We start from the raw sequence: 17,341 nt of genomic DNA on the forward strand, positions 1-17,341 counted from the left end.
GCAGGATTTAATCTGTCATAGCATCTGTAGTAGAAGACAGTTCTGATGTCACACAATGGATACAACCAAACAATGTCTCAGGAAACAGGACAAGCAAACATGTTTTCTGTGCTGCTGCTCACCGATTCAACCTACAGTTATGATGTATGAAGAAAAAATACTCCAATTTGTGAGAACTGTACCCAAACATATTAAATCTGAAAGGATTCATAGGAAATACAGCGTACACAGAGTTTCAGGTTCCACAGGAGTAACTTTTACTTTCCCTCCAGCAGCCAGGCCTTCAGTTTGAGTTGTAGTTCCTCAACAGGAAGCGATCATGACCTGACCGCCGGCTTCATCACTCATAGAGAAACACCGGCCCAGTATCGATTCAAATATATAAAAAAGCAAACAGAGAGCATCAATATGTGTCTGAACGCCGCCGACCCCTTTATAGCTCAAAGTGCTGTACATTAAAATGTCGAGGCGCGAAGTTGCCTCACAGGTCCGTGCTCTTAAATCAAAGAGTGACAAGAAAACCACAGAATGACTTAATGACTAATCCCAGATCAATTCCTGTGTTATGTTTACTGTTTTGAGCCGAACGCACAGATGATGCATAAGAAAGTGTGCAAGAATCCGACGCTCTCGCCAGGCACGCCGGCACTTTGACTTATTGCTTTCTGACCTTTCGTGGCATTTGGAAAGGGCAACTCTGCAGACAGATGGTGCATACACATATGTAAATTGATAATGTTAGGTGATGGCAGCTGTGGGCCATATAAAGTGAGTCAAATTATTTGCACCACACCTTTATAACACCTCTCTTGGACATAAGTGCCACTGATATTTGAGTTATCGGGTCGTTTTCTTGTCACTGAAACCGGTCAAGTCAATTTTATTTACACAGCTCAATATCACAAATCAGCCTCGAGGGGTTTTATAATCCAAACTATCAGCATGGACTGAGTGAGGAGATACAAAAATGTCAGACCGAATGTGCCCTTTATGGAGGAAAGACGACCAGTTTTATGTGGCTAAAATTTTAATGGACTTGACCTCTGACCTCGCTGTCATTAGATATTCTCTTCGTGTAAAAAGCTAATTTCAGGTCCTAAAGCACTGAACAACACACTGAATAAATACTCATTGTGTCCAGCATGAACTTTGACCTGCAGGAACATTGATTGGTGGGTCCAAAAAAAGAAATTGGCTACAAGCAGTACATCTGCATTTCGACTAAAACCAGAAACTGACAGCATAAAAAGAAGGTCTTCAGGGTCAGTTAGTGTTTACGGCTTCACAATACCCAACTCCCCCAATTACACGAGGTTAAATATCTTTTATGTGGGAGGTTAATATCTAATTAGATGTTTACAGGAAACATCATATTAGAGCCAGAGGAGAAGAAGCATGCAGGGACTTTGGTCATAAATTTGTTTCTCAACATAGTGAAAGGAAATGTTTCTCCACCTTCTGTTCCTCAGGCTTCAAACTTCCCTTGGCTCACTGTTCAAGTTACATCGCTTCTGGAACTGAAACACATGATCAATATATGATAAATTTTTCTATTTATGTATGTTTTTTTTAATAATCTGTGCAACATGTTCTCACTCCCAACTTGTCAAATGCAGCAGTTTAGTCAGAGCCATTAATCTAGCATCAGTTTTGCACGTGAAGCTAAAACATAAGAAATTATTGATCCCTCACTAGGGCAATTCACCTGTCACAGCAGTGGTTGAGTGACAGATCGAGACATTAAAAACAGGACAAGAGAACAAAATAGAAACACAAGATAATGGAAATGCCCATTGAAAATACTAGTGCCAACAGGAAATATAGAAAAACAGGGTAAGTGCACCCATGTGGTAGATATTAGATGTGTGTATTAGCTTAAACTGCACTGGAAGCAAACAGGAAATGACACAGGATAGTTGCAGAGTGCATATTTGAAGGATGTACTAGATGCAATTATATGTTTTATTAATATGAATAATATCCCTGGGATATGTAGTGCATTATGTAGTTTAAAATTTAAGTAGTTAAGTAGTGACAGAGTGAGAGGGATGAAAAACAGCAGTGTTACATTATGAGATCCTATTAGACTTTCAAAATAAAGCGTGCTGACAATTAGTTTGCATAAAATGACGATATGACTTTTGAGATGTTATTTACGCTGTCTAGCAGTCACAGTTTGGTTCAGGGGAAATATACAGGAACTGAAGAAGGATGAGAGGTGAAACGTCTACAAGAACCTGATACCTGATTACCATCACCTGGATGAGTGAAAACCTTCATCAGCATTTTGCACATTTTGTTTTTCTCTTTTTTTAAATTTATTTATTTATTTACTGTATCTCTATGCCCTGCAAGAAATATCCATGTCTTTTCAACTTTCACATCAACTTTTTGTGAGCCAGTTAAAACTGTTTTTATCATCCTGACAGTGCATTCACCCAGTGGGTTCTTTCAATTGATTATTCAGTCAAAGACCTAAACACACAGACTCTCCTCATGCCAGTAAGAATATTAAGTTAGGGAAATGATCAATTCTTTATTTGTTTATCTGCTGGGCTAAGTCTAGTCAGATTTAACGCATTGTGTCTAAAACAAAGACCAGAATCATCCTAACATACTGTGCATCATATTTTTCAGTGTGTGTCAATATATTGTTGCTCTGTAAGGTCGTACAGAGGTGCATAACGATTTAAAACAGATGATTTATTCAGTGGGAAGAAACTTTTGTCCAAAGCAACAGATAAATTAAATCCTAAGCCTTCGAGAATAAGTGCCAAGCAAATTACTTTTTAGTTGTTAAAGGGATAGAGGAGGATTTAGAGAGAGGAAGAGCATATTAGGTGAGAAGTCAAGCGATTTGAGGAGTGAAAGGCATTCTGTTGATATTAAGTTCTTAAATCTAATAAACACAATAAAAAACAAATATGCATGCAGCTGATTCTTTTCTCACTCGTCCCTCATCCACAGAGAGGTCAAAGTTCAGCGACAGCAACACAACAGCACTGATGAATCCTCCCCGGCGAGCTTAACCAGGCTGAATATTTGCTGACGCAGGGACTTGAGGCTGTTCCCCAAACGTGATCCTGACACGTATTAGCATCTTTTCCCCTCGTTTCTCTGCTCTGTCCAGTCCTGCTGTGGACGCTCCGAGAGAGAGAGAGAAGCTCATTCCTCTCTCGTTGTGACAATTCAATCTGTTCGGCATCTTCCTGAATGCATTATGGATGAACCCGGCAGCCTCTGAACGTGGTGGAGATTTACGTTGATCGAGTAGCAGCTCGCTTTATAACTCTGTCTGTCGCAATCTCAGGGCGGAAAATGAGCCATCAGCAGCTTCTCTGTTGTTTCGATTTAAGAATCTGACTTTGTCTTTATCTTTTTTAATGGGGAGGACGCAAGGAAAACCAGTCCACAGCATCATGTGATTTTACACTAGTTGGCTAATTTTCTCTACTTTTCTATTCAAAGAAATTTTTTGTCACATTTGATCAGTGCATCTCCAGTGAAAAGCCTAAAAACAGAAAGGTCGAGATCGTTATAGCAACAGGTACATGTCTGTGTAATGTTCAGGTGTCCACATAAGTAACATGAGACAGCTGATGGAGTTTGTTTCTGCATAGTTACGCAGGGTTATGCAACACCAGAACAGAACCTGCTTTGTCCACGTGAGACTTTCAGCTCAGCTGCCTTCAGAACAGTTTGAACCTGCTGTCAGACATAAAAGTCACTTCCGCTGCTGATGAAGCCTCTGACACTCAACATGAAACTATTACAACAGAAACTGGACAGAGTAATCTTGGCAGAGACCTTCGCAGTGAGCGTTGTAACATCTTAACATCATCCAGGGAACCCCAAAAATCAATGATGTGACATGTTAATCCTTGTGTTAAGAAGACAGAGTTTCATCTGATATTTCTGTCAGTGCAATCGTCGGCTATAAAACCTCAGTGCTGAATCCTAAACTGACCAAACCGACAGTGAAAGTCATTCAAAAGTCTTTCTGAAGTTTCGTCAGAGTTGTCGGGGGAATCATTTTCTCAGAGACCTCGCCTCCCTTCTCTCCTTCTCTGCGCCCTCTGTCTTGTTGATATTCAGATAAACAGGAGGGTTAAGAGTTCATCCTCCGGTCTGAGAGAATCTCATTCTGCCTGGCTGACATTTATGTAAAAGAGAAGGAATAATGGCTCAGGGTTCGTGCTCGGCAGTAAGCCGGGGGCCGGCCAAAGTCAGTGACTCAACAATGTCAATCTTTGCGCTTATTTTGCTCCTCTGGCACCTCTGTAGGATAATAAATCAGTATTGGGTGATAATGAACTCACTTTTTAATTTGAAACTTTCTGTAAGCTTGAGGGTAAACATGCAGGAAATTGGAGTCGAATTAATTGAATGATTAAGCATCAAATCTAACTCATTCTGAATGCACAACGTGTATGAACAATTATTAAGACTAAAGCAGGTTTCCATCCAACCACAGCTTCATTTTTTACTGGACTTTCTCTGAGCGGACAATAGAAAATGTCAGTTAATGTTTGTGTTTTCCCACCACTACTGATGGGAGTATTTTGTCGAACCAGAGTCTTGAACTTTTGAAGCTCCAACAGGGAGCCAGTGTGGATAAATGAGGAGCATTGTGGGAAAACTTGGGAAGGTTGACCACCAGATGGATGGGAGCAGTGTGGACTAGCTGCACAGGTCTGGAGGCAGATGTGGGGCTTCTGTGAGGAGGAAGTTGACGAGCGACTGGATGAGAATCCTGAGGATCTACAGTAGCTATAGTTTGAACGGCCTTTACTACATTTCCTTTCCCCGTCTTTATCTCTGAAACACAAATAACTTTTGACAAAGATGCATTTATCTGCACTGTGAAAAGGAAGCGCAGGTTTTGGATTGAGAGCAGTGGGCGCAGGACTCTGCATGAAGAGGTGGATTATGTGTTTACATGGTTGATGCTCCAAAAGCAGTCATAGTTGAGGGACTCTGTTTCCTGGATGTCAAACTTTTGATGTGAAGATGCTGATAAAAGCATCATCACCATCTTGTTTGCTACCGCAGCCATGTTTCTCAAACTTTACATCGTGCGCTACTTCAGAATATATTTGTCTCTCCAGAAGACTCCATTATGAGTGACATCAAGTCATATTTCTTAAGGTTTTGCATTGTCAACTTCACTTAGAACAGACCTGCTCAAAATATTCTCCTAATGTTCTGCTGCATTCAAGGTCAGAAGTCAGAATTTTTTGTTGAAATTTCCAACTCTCCAATTCCAGGTGCTCCAGGTGTATGACACAAATCTTATTATGCTCTTTTCAAGTGTACACACAGGAGTGAACCCTCCGCAGTGCTCACACCAATATATGAGAGAAAAACAACACATGACATTTATTTTAAGCGCCATTTCAATGTTAGTTTTCCCGGTAAATCACTTGAAATTTACAAATTCAAGTTGTTTGAAAAGCATCAGCGTCTCGCTGTTAGTTTCTGCTTGAGCCACATTTGTAGTCGTTGTTGAATGTTCGATTTTATCTCTGCGTACTATGTTTCCATCAGAGTCTGTTGTAAGTTCATAATTGAATGATGAATGATGCATGTAAGCTTGGTGTGCATGAACGTGGTTACGTAGTGGTGACTGCTGCATGAAAGACAAACTGAATGACATTAGTTCAAGCATTTTTATTTGAAATACTAAAATAAAAAATACAAAATCACCTCAGAATCTCTACATACTGTGTATTTAAAACCATTGGAAATACTGATTTTAAAACAAGTCTTAAAATGTAAAATGACTGTAGAAGATAATGAAGGATCACAACACAGAGAGTCTAATTTATTTATATTCTCTCTTTCTCTGGTGTTGCAGATATTCTGGGTTATTCTATGGATTTTACAAAAGTTCCTTTTTTGGTAAATTATTGTGAGGAATTTGTGTTACATAACCTTTGTTTCATATCATGTATATAACCAAAATACAAAATATAATACAGTCAAAATATTTTAGTATTTTAATTTTCTAATATTATTTCATTTTCAGAGTATGTTTCCAGGATTCCTCAGTGTACCACTAGAGGGAGCTTGTGTTCTTCCTCCAGCGGTTCACAAACCATGGTTTAAGAATCGTGGCAAACGTGTATCAAAAAAACTATATGTTCCAGTATTTGTGTAGCCTGACAGAAGTAGGAACTCTCATTTCGGTAAATAAGTCGCCTTGTATGAAGTGTTCCTTTCTGTCTCTGCCGATGACACAATAGAAAGCAAGGTAGGTAATAACTTAGCCTTGTTCGGGCGGCGTCTCAACTCAAAAATTGTCTGTCGGGGACGAAGGAGAATGTGCGTCCTCCTGAGCGTCAGACTGAGGGAATGGGAAGAATTGCCTGGTGTCAGTGGAGCAGGTGTTATGACAGCACCGAGTATCCTCGTGTAGATATGACTGAGAACAATGGAGTGAAGGGAAAACTTGTGATGAAAGAGGTTGTTCGGCAACATTAAAGCAGTAGTGACATGAGTGGAGGTTCAGACTCTCCTTTCAGCTGGCAAATCAAAGTCATTTTCAGGCACATGATCTGTGGAGTATCTGCTCTCTGGCTGAAGAATGGATGTGCTAAATTATACCAATTTGGTCCAAAAATACTCGACAGAGGACACTTCTGACAGGCTCATGATTTTTTGTTCTCAGCTGAGCTCCTGGAAAAATAAAAAGTCCAAAGAAGCCTGCGAGTGTGTGTGTGTGTGTGTGTGTGTGTGTGTGTGTGTGTGTGTGTGTGTGTGTGTGTGTGTGTGTGTGTGTGTGTGTGTGTGTGTGTGTGTGTGTGTACAGCTCTGTAGAAGGGAAAATTAGATTACGTTTCTGGAGGTTTAGTGAGAAAAGTGTGAAAGTCAGTTACAATAAGAAGCTCAGTCAGTCATTTATAAAAGCCAAATATTGCATTTCATCAGTGGAGGGGCGGCGAGGTGGGGATAAAGCACCTCGGGTGGGAAAAAAAAGGAGAAATTCAGACTCTGTTGGAGTTCGTTTCCTCCCACAATCTGCAGCTCTGACTCTGTTGGGATCAAATTTGGGGAAGTTGCTGGGCCGGGTGGCAAGAGTTCATCTGTCAGTCTGTCAGTCACAGGACGAGGGTTTTATGTGCAACATTTGGCATGTGTTATAGATTCATGATTTATTTCCCCCCCTTGTGAGGAATCGTGTCCAAATTGTAATGATCCGAGATGAAACCAGCAGCTTTACAAACGTCACTTCAGAAACCTGACTGATGGCGTGTTCCTCCATGCTTGTCTTCAATCTGGGCAGCAGCCTGCTGGCACACAGCCTCTGTTTACAAAAACACCCACTTATGTCTTTCATGCCGTCGTCTTTATTTTTAATCCCTGCTGACATTCTTACAATGTCACAAGGAATTAAAATGGCACAAGCCAATCTGTCACAGAAGAACGGAATAATAATTGGCAGGTCTTGTGTTGGCAGGCGTCTCTCTACTTGTGAGTTCTTACAGATTTGATATTGTGATAGTTTTATATGTTTTTAATGTGTGAATTGTGGAATAATGTCGTGTTCAGTGTTGATAACAACATGACAGAGCATGACGGCAGTGATTTTGAACCATGCCTCCATCTCGTCCTGATAAATTTGCAGCATAATCCGTTTTTTTAAAGCGCTCAAAGTCACTACCAGCCTTTTCTGTATGTAGCAATTAATTATTACTAACATTTACACGTACTAAACACATCATGGATCACTGTTACCATTTTAAAAAAAGAAAAAATGAATTCAGTTTAGTACAGATTACACCATTTTTGTGCTAAGCTAACCTAACCACCTGCTGGATTATTTCATCAGAGCCTGACAGGAAGTCGCCACTGAGCATCCAGTTAATTTTCAAAATAAAAAACACCCTGTGCAGTCTCTGGATTGATTTAACGACAGTGGAAGCACAACAAATAAGGAGAAATGATGAAATAAACCCAATCAGAGCAATTCAACAGCATCAGGAAGGCATGACGATCAGCTCCAACGCTCCCTGTCGGATATGAAGTCACATGGAGGACAAAACATAACGACTGAAGATTTTATGTGTTCATCAACATCGCTGGACATTTGTGAAAAAAATATTCAGACGGACCTCGATGTCAGCAGATTTCCACCTGAAGAAATATACTTTTGACCAATGAACTCCTTTGTTTCAAGGAGAAAACCTTATAAATTTGGTCTGAACACTCCAATGACAATGACAATGAAAATGCAGCGGATATTAACTTGATTACATCATATGCTGGTCACTGAAAAGGGCTTTCGGGGTCCATGGGGAACTTCCTGGGGCTCATTCGCTAAACGCCTGATTTCTGCCTTTGCTGCCGTGATAATTACTCCGGCCACTAGAGGTCGCAGCCAAACAAGAGACGTAGATATGGGTCATAGGAAGCTGCTTCCATCGTCAACTTTAATGGCCGTGTTTCTGATGAGGAGAAGCTGATCACGGTTCATAAAGTCGTCCACTTATCAATGAGCTGATGTGGCGGAGGTGTGTGTGATATTGACTCGACCTCCTGTAGTTGGACGGTTTCAGTTTCCGTGACCATTAAGGCCTAATGTGGTAATTTGACGGAGAGCAGCTGAACGTTCCAGTGCAGTGCAGGGTTAATGTGGTGTCCAGTTTCATTTCCTGGTTATTAGCGTTGAGTGATCGCGACAGCTTTTCTGGGAGTTTAAATTCCCCGTGCTGTTTGTTCTCTGCTGCTGTGTGAAAAACCTCTGAACAAGGAGCTCTCTCTCTCCTTCTTTGTCCTTTATGTCAATAGAGCTTGATCGTCCTTTCTCACTCTTTTCTAATCTTAAAAGTTTAACATCAACGCCATAGTATACGCACATGAGAACCACGATGAGCGAGGAGACAGGTAAGTGTGAAACTTTATGAAAGTGAATCAGTTAAATCTCAATGTTTATTTGATCTGCATAAACCAGTTAAACTATTAGCATAATTATTCTTTACGTCTGTCGCCAGGTCGCAAAAGTCAGATTAATGGTGACCAGCAGGGCCCCCAGTTTTCCCCAGTCAGAGTTGTGCAGTATCATGTTGGCCAGTTACATTTTTATTTTGTGCCGTTATGACTTATACTGGAGCAAGATCAGGGTTTATACTGGGCCGGGCCCTGGCAGCCAAAGTTTATGCAGCAAACACTTAAACCCACCTAAAAATTGGGCAGTTGACTCCTTTACCATTGCCAGGAGATGAGTTGGCATTTGTTTTAGTTTTTTTCAGTAATGGATTGAAAAGTATAAAGAACCAGTGGCTGAAACTTCAAGACATGTCATACCATCACACCTGAAAAAGGGCAAAAATGAACGTGTCCACCCTCGAGTAAATGTGGATTGAACCCTTTCACATTAAAATACAAATGCCAGGTGTTAGCAGGTATCTTGGCCAGTGTGAGGAGGAGTTAGGGGTCTGAAATATTGTTCTTCCCTTTACCACCCTCTAAAGTAGTGTATAAATAGGGGTTTAAATGAAAATAAGTAAACAAGTAAAACCTGCAGGTGCTATTGTTGAGCATAACATCTTTCACAGATAGTAATGCAGCACTGATGTCTGGCCTTGTGGATCTTTTGTGCATCAATTCACCCAGTTGCCTTTTCAAAATTCACTGATGCATTTCTTCTTTTTGTCCACTTTTGATTACAGACTCTCTCCACCTCCCTACTCTCATATAGTGTCATTCATTACCAACAAAGAGACAAATGTCACAAGGACACAAGGATGGTTTTGACATTATAGATTTCACAATAATAATAGTTATCATGATGTTGTTTGGCTATGATTTATCTAATATAAAGACAACACTGCAGGTAACTAGTTGAAATGTGATTTTTTTTCATCAATACTCAAACCAGGTAGACGAATCCTACTTAATTAGAACAAACAAAAGATGGCAAAACATCTCAAATAGCACCAAAAAGGACCGAAGTCTATTAACATGAGTTCTGCAGTGAGTTAGGAAAGGATCAGAAGGACCCGGGCGTGCCATGTCCCACCTCTGTTTGAAGAATTGTCAGAGAAGGTGCCACACCAAACCAACAACCAAACAACCTAAAATAATCCTTCGATCTACTAGATCTACTAGATAGTTTTAAAACATTTCCAGATTTCATATTTCTGCTGTTCTTCTCGGAGCAGCTGACTCTTCATACTTTGATTATTTGTTATGTGATGAATTGTTGTAAATTAACAGGATTATACAAGGTCTTGCTGTCCAAACTCAAATGTGATAATGTTACTTGACCAAAAAAACCCACGTCCCATTATGACCATGTAAACAGTCGTGCCCACCCGTGAAAACCCTGTGTCTCCTTGCTGACGACTGTCTGTCGCTGGTTTACCTTCCAGATATCATCGCCATTTTTTCCAGACTCCACAGACGCTCATGTTTTGTGGTGGAGTGGTCTCTCTCTGCCTCTTTCAGAGAGCTGCTGCCGTTAGCGCTGACTTGCTATCTGGAGGACGTATTTTAATCTCTGGGCTGAAACAGGGAGGACAAATAAAACACTCCACGTCCAGTCCTTCTTGGACGTGTGCCATGATTTGTGTTAGATATTGTCTGTATTCAGGCGGCGGGCTTATTAATAATTCCTTCCGTGCAGCCAGTGGTGTCATTTGTATTTAAAGTGTTTCTCTAATTGCCTCCTCCCATTGAGATAATTATTTCTCCATTGTGCTGTGATCCTACAATCCACAGCACCGACTCACTCAGTGTACAGAATGACTAAGTGGAAGAAATAAAAGCTTCTGTTTTGTGATGCTAACATCGTGTCTACAGAGGAGGCGCTCGCTGTGTGTGTCCGACACACTGAATTCAACACACCATCAATGCAATGACGTGTTCAAATGTAGACAGCTGGATCAATTAAGACAGAAGCTTCAACGCTCTGTCAGACACACGACACAGATTTGAAAACGCTGCTAAAACGTCTCCTGTGTAGAAGCCTTGAAAGACTGTACTGAGAAAACATGACAGCATTGTTTTTTTGACCAAAAATAGCATTTGTTTCGAGTTTGTACTGTAGTGAATGGCTAAAGACAAATACATTTGTGAACTGTGCCACGAACTGCATACACGATGTTTGTAAATTTAAAGGATCATTTTGCAAGTCAAGAAAGTTGCAGTTTGTTGTACAGATGGAAAAAATACCATTTAGTTTTGTGAAAACCTCGGTGAACTACCATCACTTCTATCATCTCGCCCAACATGGCCTCCAGCTCGGCACAGAATAAGTATTAAAAAAGTGAGAATCACAATAAATCTGCTCATATTGACAGCTGCAGTTATCAGTCATTTTCTGATTATCGGTATCATTGCTTTTTCTGTCAGATTGCAGAGAATGAATGAATGAATTTTAAAAATGTGCTACCTTGGCTCTGATGCAGCATCCTCTCTCACAACGTCTGAAAATACAATAGCTTATAAACACTGAATAATCCAAATCTGCATTGTAACAGAAACGTTTCCAATAAATGTGTGGTGAGTATAAATGAGCAGAAAGTGGAAAAACTCAGGTCAGTTTGAATTTTTGACATGAATATTTTTATTTTTGCACCTAATGAATATCGACCCTAAATATCAGTTTTCAACCTCCCTGATTTCTAATCATCTGTTTCAGCCACTTTCTAATTAAGTATTTTCACAGTCTGATACTTGTTTATTTTAATGACAAACTGCAAAGTTGTGGTGTTGAAAATTCTCTATTAAAAGTGTGGCTTTGTTTGAAAAGTTCAGTCTTTGTTAAGTGTCTGCAGCTGGTGGGCGGATCAGGTCGTTAGGCATCATTACCAACAGGCGCTGTTAGCTAATATAAAACCCTCTGCTGTATGTTTGAGCTGGTTTCTGGGTTGACAACTGACACCAGTCCAGTCTTTTCTTGCATTTATCTCTAGCAGTCACTACAAGCTTTGTTCTTCCAGTTTTTAGTTGGTGTATCTTTCCATTCGTTGAATCCTGAGCAGGGCACATTTAGAGCTTTATATTTGTTTCTGGCTTCAGCTAACCTTTCATATTTTCCATGTTGACCACCTTCAGTCACCTCTCAGGTCCCACTCTGTGCGTTAAATTCCTCATTTTGTGTCTTGCAGTAGTGAACAAAGAAAACAAAATGGCTGCTATCAAATTTTGACAAACTCATGAACATTTTTGTCTCAAACACCCTTATAAACAGTTAGGATATTATAGTTTAAGATGTGAAAACAGCCTCCATGTGAATTAAATATATAAAAAAATGCTCTTCTGATTCAAAAACAACCCCAAGCTCCTAATACTAAAACTCTACGCAGAATATCTTCACCAGACTGTTGTTACTCCCAATATATCCAAATGAGACCCCCCGCACACACGGTATCTTGTAATTTACCTTCCTCCTGTTCCTCGGTTTGCTCTCCAGCAGCAGCAGCGTGAATCAATGCTCTGATTGCAGCTCTGTGGTCATAAATAAACACAGCTTATCGGCTGCAATGCACATTTATTCAGTTTCTTGTTTCTATTCAAGGCAATCTGCTTTTTTTTTAAACTAAATATCTTAAATTCTGCCTGAAATGAGTCATTAAAAGTTGCTATTTTCCACAGAAAAAAGAAAGATAATTTCTCTCTAATGGAGCAACATTTATGCTGTGAGTGTGTGGGGCTTTTATGGCTTATGGCCTCTTTTAAAAGTTTTTTTTTTCAATTTGTTCTGCTCATTCTGCAAATGTGTTTCAGAATCCTAGACAATGCAGGCAAAGCTTTCGCTCCTTAACGTTTAATAAAAGCAACAACTATTAAACGACAGGGCGGGGAACGTTTTGCAGATTCTCACTGAGAATCTGTGTTTTCTGCCTCTAAAAGCTCATCAGTCGTATCCGTGTGCTGCGTTGGTTATCTTCCAACATCCACTGGGTTCAGGTCACTTTGCAGCGTGAGCAGATGGCTACACACTACTGAATCTTGGACAGCAGCAGTGCTGTCAATGCGCCAAGACACGTGTCACCAGAATTGAGTTCCCTTGTCCCCCTAAATGTCACTCCACTGCAGCCTGGATGGGAATATATGGTTGCAACAAAAATGCAATTATAGAGACTGTATGCACTTATATTCAAACCTGTCTCCTAACTAACAGAGCTATCAGTGCTTTTCAAGATGCAGGATTAATATTGTGTTATAAAGAGGCTGAATAATCTGAATTTATTTTATTTTAATAGATGAAGATATCCTAAATAACATTTAACATCCAAATGTAACTTGTTGCCATTAACGACAAGGTATTTCTTCACTTTCTTTATTTGCTTATTACTTTGGCTGCAACACCGAGTATGTTTACACGTACAACATATTATGGTTGTTGTCTGTATTCCAAAACAGACACTATTTCCTACTGATTACAAGGCTCAGATAAAGGAACACAACCTCTGACCTTCTGCTTAACCACCTTTTAGAGGAGGTTGCACTGCAATATTTTGGATAATCCAAAAACCTGTTGACATTTAGCTCTATGTTTACATGATGATTACATTTTTTTTTTCCTTTCTAACCAGAAATACATATTTAAAAATCACAACAAAACTGACTCCAAGGTACTCTCTTTTTAAATGGTTAAACATGTAATCAAAGTTTGACAAGCACTGATCCTCCAGGCACAACTTCCCAAAAAGTCGCCCCCCAAAATTCTAACGATGGGAATATTTCCACAAGGTAATGCTGTCCTCTCTGTCATGTCGTTACACTGAGTTAACTAGCTACTGTAGGCATGCACACCTACTCAACTGCAGGTTTACCTTCTGCTGGCACGCAGCCGCCTGCTGAGAGAATCAAGCATGTTCTGAAGATGGCGAAAGACAGATTGGAATTTGTTGAAAATATTGTGTCCCTCAATTACCTCGAGTAGCTGCTGCAAAACGATTTTTTTAAGAATTTTGGAGATGAATGGTAGTTTTGAGATGGATCTGCAGTTTTTTTGGTTGGGTTGGATCAAGGGCGGGTTTTTTGGAGAGTAGGCTTGGGCCCAGGGTGGGGAGGACCTCTTGAAGGAATTTTCATCTAAGGAGCAGGAGGACAGGTGCAAATGGGATATAGTGTCAATGAGATTGCCCAGAGAGTTGGGGAGAAGTCAGACAGGAGAGTAGGACAGTGGACTGGTGAGTCAGAGCAATCAGTTGGATTATTAAAACTGGAGTGAAATGATGTTAATTTTGTTGAGAAAGGAAGACAGCCAACTTTCACAATCTAATGGGGAGGAGGCAGATACAGTGGGACAGGCAGGGTTTACAAGCCAGTCAGTAGTGTTGAACAGGAACCTAGGGTCGTGTTTGTTGTTGGTAATTTAGTTCTGAAAAGTAAGTAAATCTTGCCTCTTTTATGTTTTGCTTGAGGATGGAGAGCAATTCTTTCAGACGGAGGAGATGGACCATGAGTTTATATTTCTTTCAGCTATGCTCCACTCTTCTCGCTTCCCTTTTCAGAAGGCGAATGTTGTCGTTAAACCAGGGGCGGGAGTTGTCTGAGGAGAGTGATCTGGTCGTGTAGGGAGCCATGATGTCTAATGCAGAGGCACAATGATTATTAAACCAGGTCACAAGATCATTCGCATTAGAGGAGTTAGACGGAGGAGTGTAGGAGTCAGAAAATCAGGATGAGAGAGTTGCTGCAGAGTGGGCATTGAGGAAGCGAGAGTGTATTGTGTGCTTCTGAGGTTGAGCAGAAGACTGGAGCATGGTGTCAAAAATAATGCACTTGTGCTCAGAGGCAAAATCAAACATGGAAAGAGAGTTCAAAGGCAGGGAGAAGGAAAAAACAAGGTCGAGAGTGTGACCATGGACATGTGTAGAGCTGCACACATGTTGAACAAGGTTAAAAGAGTTGGTGATATTTGAAAAGGTAGTTGCAAGAGAGTTTGAGCGGTTATCAGTGTGCACATTTAAATCACCAGCCATAATAACTCGATCATTTTTGAGCACCACTTAAGTTTATAAGTCAGAGAGTTCGCATAAAAAAGGCATACTTAGGTCTGGGTGGATGATAGACAACCAGGCAACACACTGTGATTGTGCAGACAATTTCAAAAGAAAGTAATTCAAAGCTGTTAAAAGTACGCCAAGTAATCTGATTGCAAATAAAACTGTATAGAAACAACTGCAATACCCCCACCACGACCTGTGGGCCTAGGGAGATTAAAGGTCTTGTAATCAGGAGGACAGAGCTCTGTTAGTGGGGAGCAGGTTTAAGACCTCAGTTATTAGCAAAAAATCCAGGTTATGAAACAGAATAAGATTGTTAAGAATAACAGATTTGTTTGACAGCATAAACATAGCCGGAGTGAAGGGATTGGCTGTGAGTGAGTTTCTGATGGAGATCTGAGTCACATTGTTAGTGTTATGAGCAGAGTGACAGTGATAGACACTTTTAGATGGTCTGTTATTAATTATAACAGAGAGATGTTGAACTGGAGGAGGATCACGATCCGCCCGAGAAATAGAGGACCGTGTCCTGGCAGAGAGAGAGCCAGGAGGACCCACACACAACTGTCTGAGCTCCTCATTTCAGTCATTTGTATCCACCATCTCACTTTATCGATGAGTTCCCTGAGCTCATCTCACGTAAACGGAAAGCTATGCTGGTACAATCCTGCATCACAGATCTCATACTTCAATATAAACGAGTCTTATTTTTGTAGCCAATTATCGTCCCATTTTAGTGATAACATCTTGACAAACTTTAAACAAGCTGGGTCTCCAGCAGGCATCCCGAGTTTCCCTGCTGCCTCTCAAACAAACAGCATTAGCAGCTGTCAATCATCTGTTCTCGCCTGACCTCAGCCGTCACTCTTCTCCCTCGTTTCCTGACATTAGTAATCTGACTCTTGTACGTCTTCGCCCTCATCGCCTTTGATTCCTCTTTCCCTCCATCTCCTGCCACCTGCAAGCAGCCCATTTAAATTTAAAAGCACCCAGAGGACTCTCAGCCTGGCTGTGTAGGGCTCTCTGCTGCCCTGACCTGGATAATATGTGGCTCTTTTAATAACGGGTAATGAAACTTACCACCTCGGCGCTTAGCACTGATGTCTCTCTCCCTGCCCTGATCACTTATTCTTCTTCCTCACTTCCCTCATTTTTAATTCTTTTATCTATTTCAATTTATGCCCGTCTCTTTCTTTTAGTCTGCGTCTGTCTCTCTGAGGAGTCTGAAGGAAATCTATAGACGGTAATTATCTCCCTCTCAGGCCTGCCTGTCTGCCTGAGACACACACACACACACACACACACACACACACACACACACACACACACACACACACACTCCCTCTCTGCTCGACCATTTTATTCCATCACTGAATGTCAGAGGGTGAATCAGCGCTGCCCAGTCAGGAATGATGTGACAGTGTTAACACCCTGCTGTCACAAACACATCACTCTCCCCCTTCACTTTCGGCAATCGGATGTGTGTTGTGTTTCTGCCTCCAGAGATTTACTTTAACCGGATGAATAAGAAGGCTCATATTTGAATGGAAGCAGAGCTACTATTTCTGCAGATGCATTATGAAGGTGTGGGTAATCCTGAAGAAGTGCTTGTCAGATTGTTGGAATCCACCTCCCCCCCCTCATCTTTCTGATGTTGGATTTGCAGGAGCAAGTCTGACAACTTTTGTAATCTTCCAAAACAGAGCAGTGACAAGCACGTCCATTTTAGACAGCAACGGCAAGGTGTACAGTGGTTGGTGAATGCAAGTATGCAGCATGGCAAGAACTTACCTCTGAATGCCTCCGTGACCTTATATGTATACAACAAGCTGCAATGCCTTTGAGGAGAACCTCTCCACAAGTGTGCAACGTAGGGTGCTACCGTAAATAATAAGTTTGTACACCAGCGAACTCTGGAGCTGACTGGTCATTCTTAAGTTGGAGCGCTGTTGGAATATCCAGAGCAACACAGTACAAAGAGCAGTCGGTGTGTGGAATACAGATCCTTATTTGGGGCTGACACTGTCACTCCGAGTCCGTCCCTGTAATCCTGACCTCCATGTTCATCCCCTTGCACAGGAGGTGGTGGTGGCACTGGATGTCTTCATCCAGCAGTGGTGCAGATGTTGAGCACTGCACTCGCTGTGATGACATTAAGCTTCCAGGGCTTTGAAGAGGATCCCCCACCATCCTTTCATCATGCTGAAGGCCCTCTCTTTAATGTATCTGCCTCTGGGGACATAGATCTTCACTCTGCACCTCCATGGCTCCCAGTATTGGGTAATGAGGGTGATTGGCACAGTGCAATATACAGGTAAATATCCCACATTTCTTTGCATCCAGATGTCATGGACTGAATCAGGACAACCAGCAAATAT

At 41.1% G+C, this 17,341-nt stretch overlaps 1 long non-coding RNA gene across 1 annotated transcript; it reads right to left on the reverse strand.

Annotated features, from left to right (window-relative positions):
• Positions 1-12,388: 12,388 nt before the first annotated feature.
• On the reverse strand, positions 12,389-17,036 carry LOC119031619. The gene is made up of 3 exons (XR_005078656.1): positions 16,755-17,036; positions 13,886-14,046; positions 12,389-12,453 (listed from the first exon to the last, which is right to left on the reverse strand). It is a non-coding gene; the product is annotated as an uncharacterized LOC119031619 (long non-coding RNA).
• Between the last annotated feature and the right edge of the window lie 305 nt (positions 17,037-17,341).

The sequence above is a fragment of the Acanthopagrus latus genome, chromosome 13, assembly GCF_904848185.1.
Source record: "Acanthopagrus latus isolate v.2019 chromosome 13, fAcaLat1.1, whole genome shotgun sequence".
Taxonomy (NCBI): domain Eukaryota; kingdom Metazoa; phylum Chordata; class Actinopteri; order Spariformes; family Sparidae; genus Acanthopagrus; species Acanthopagrus latus.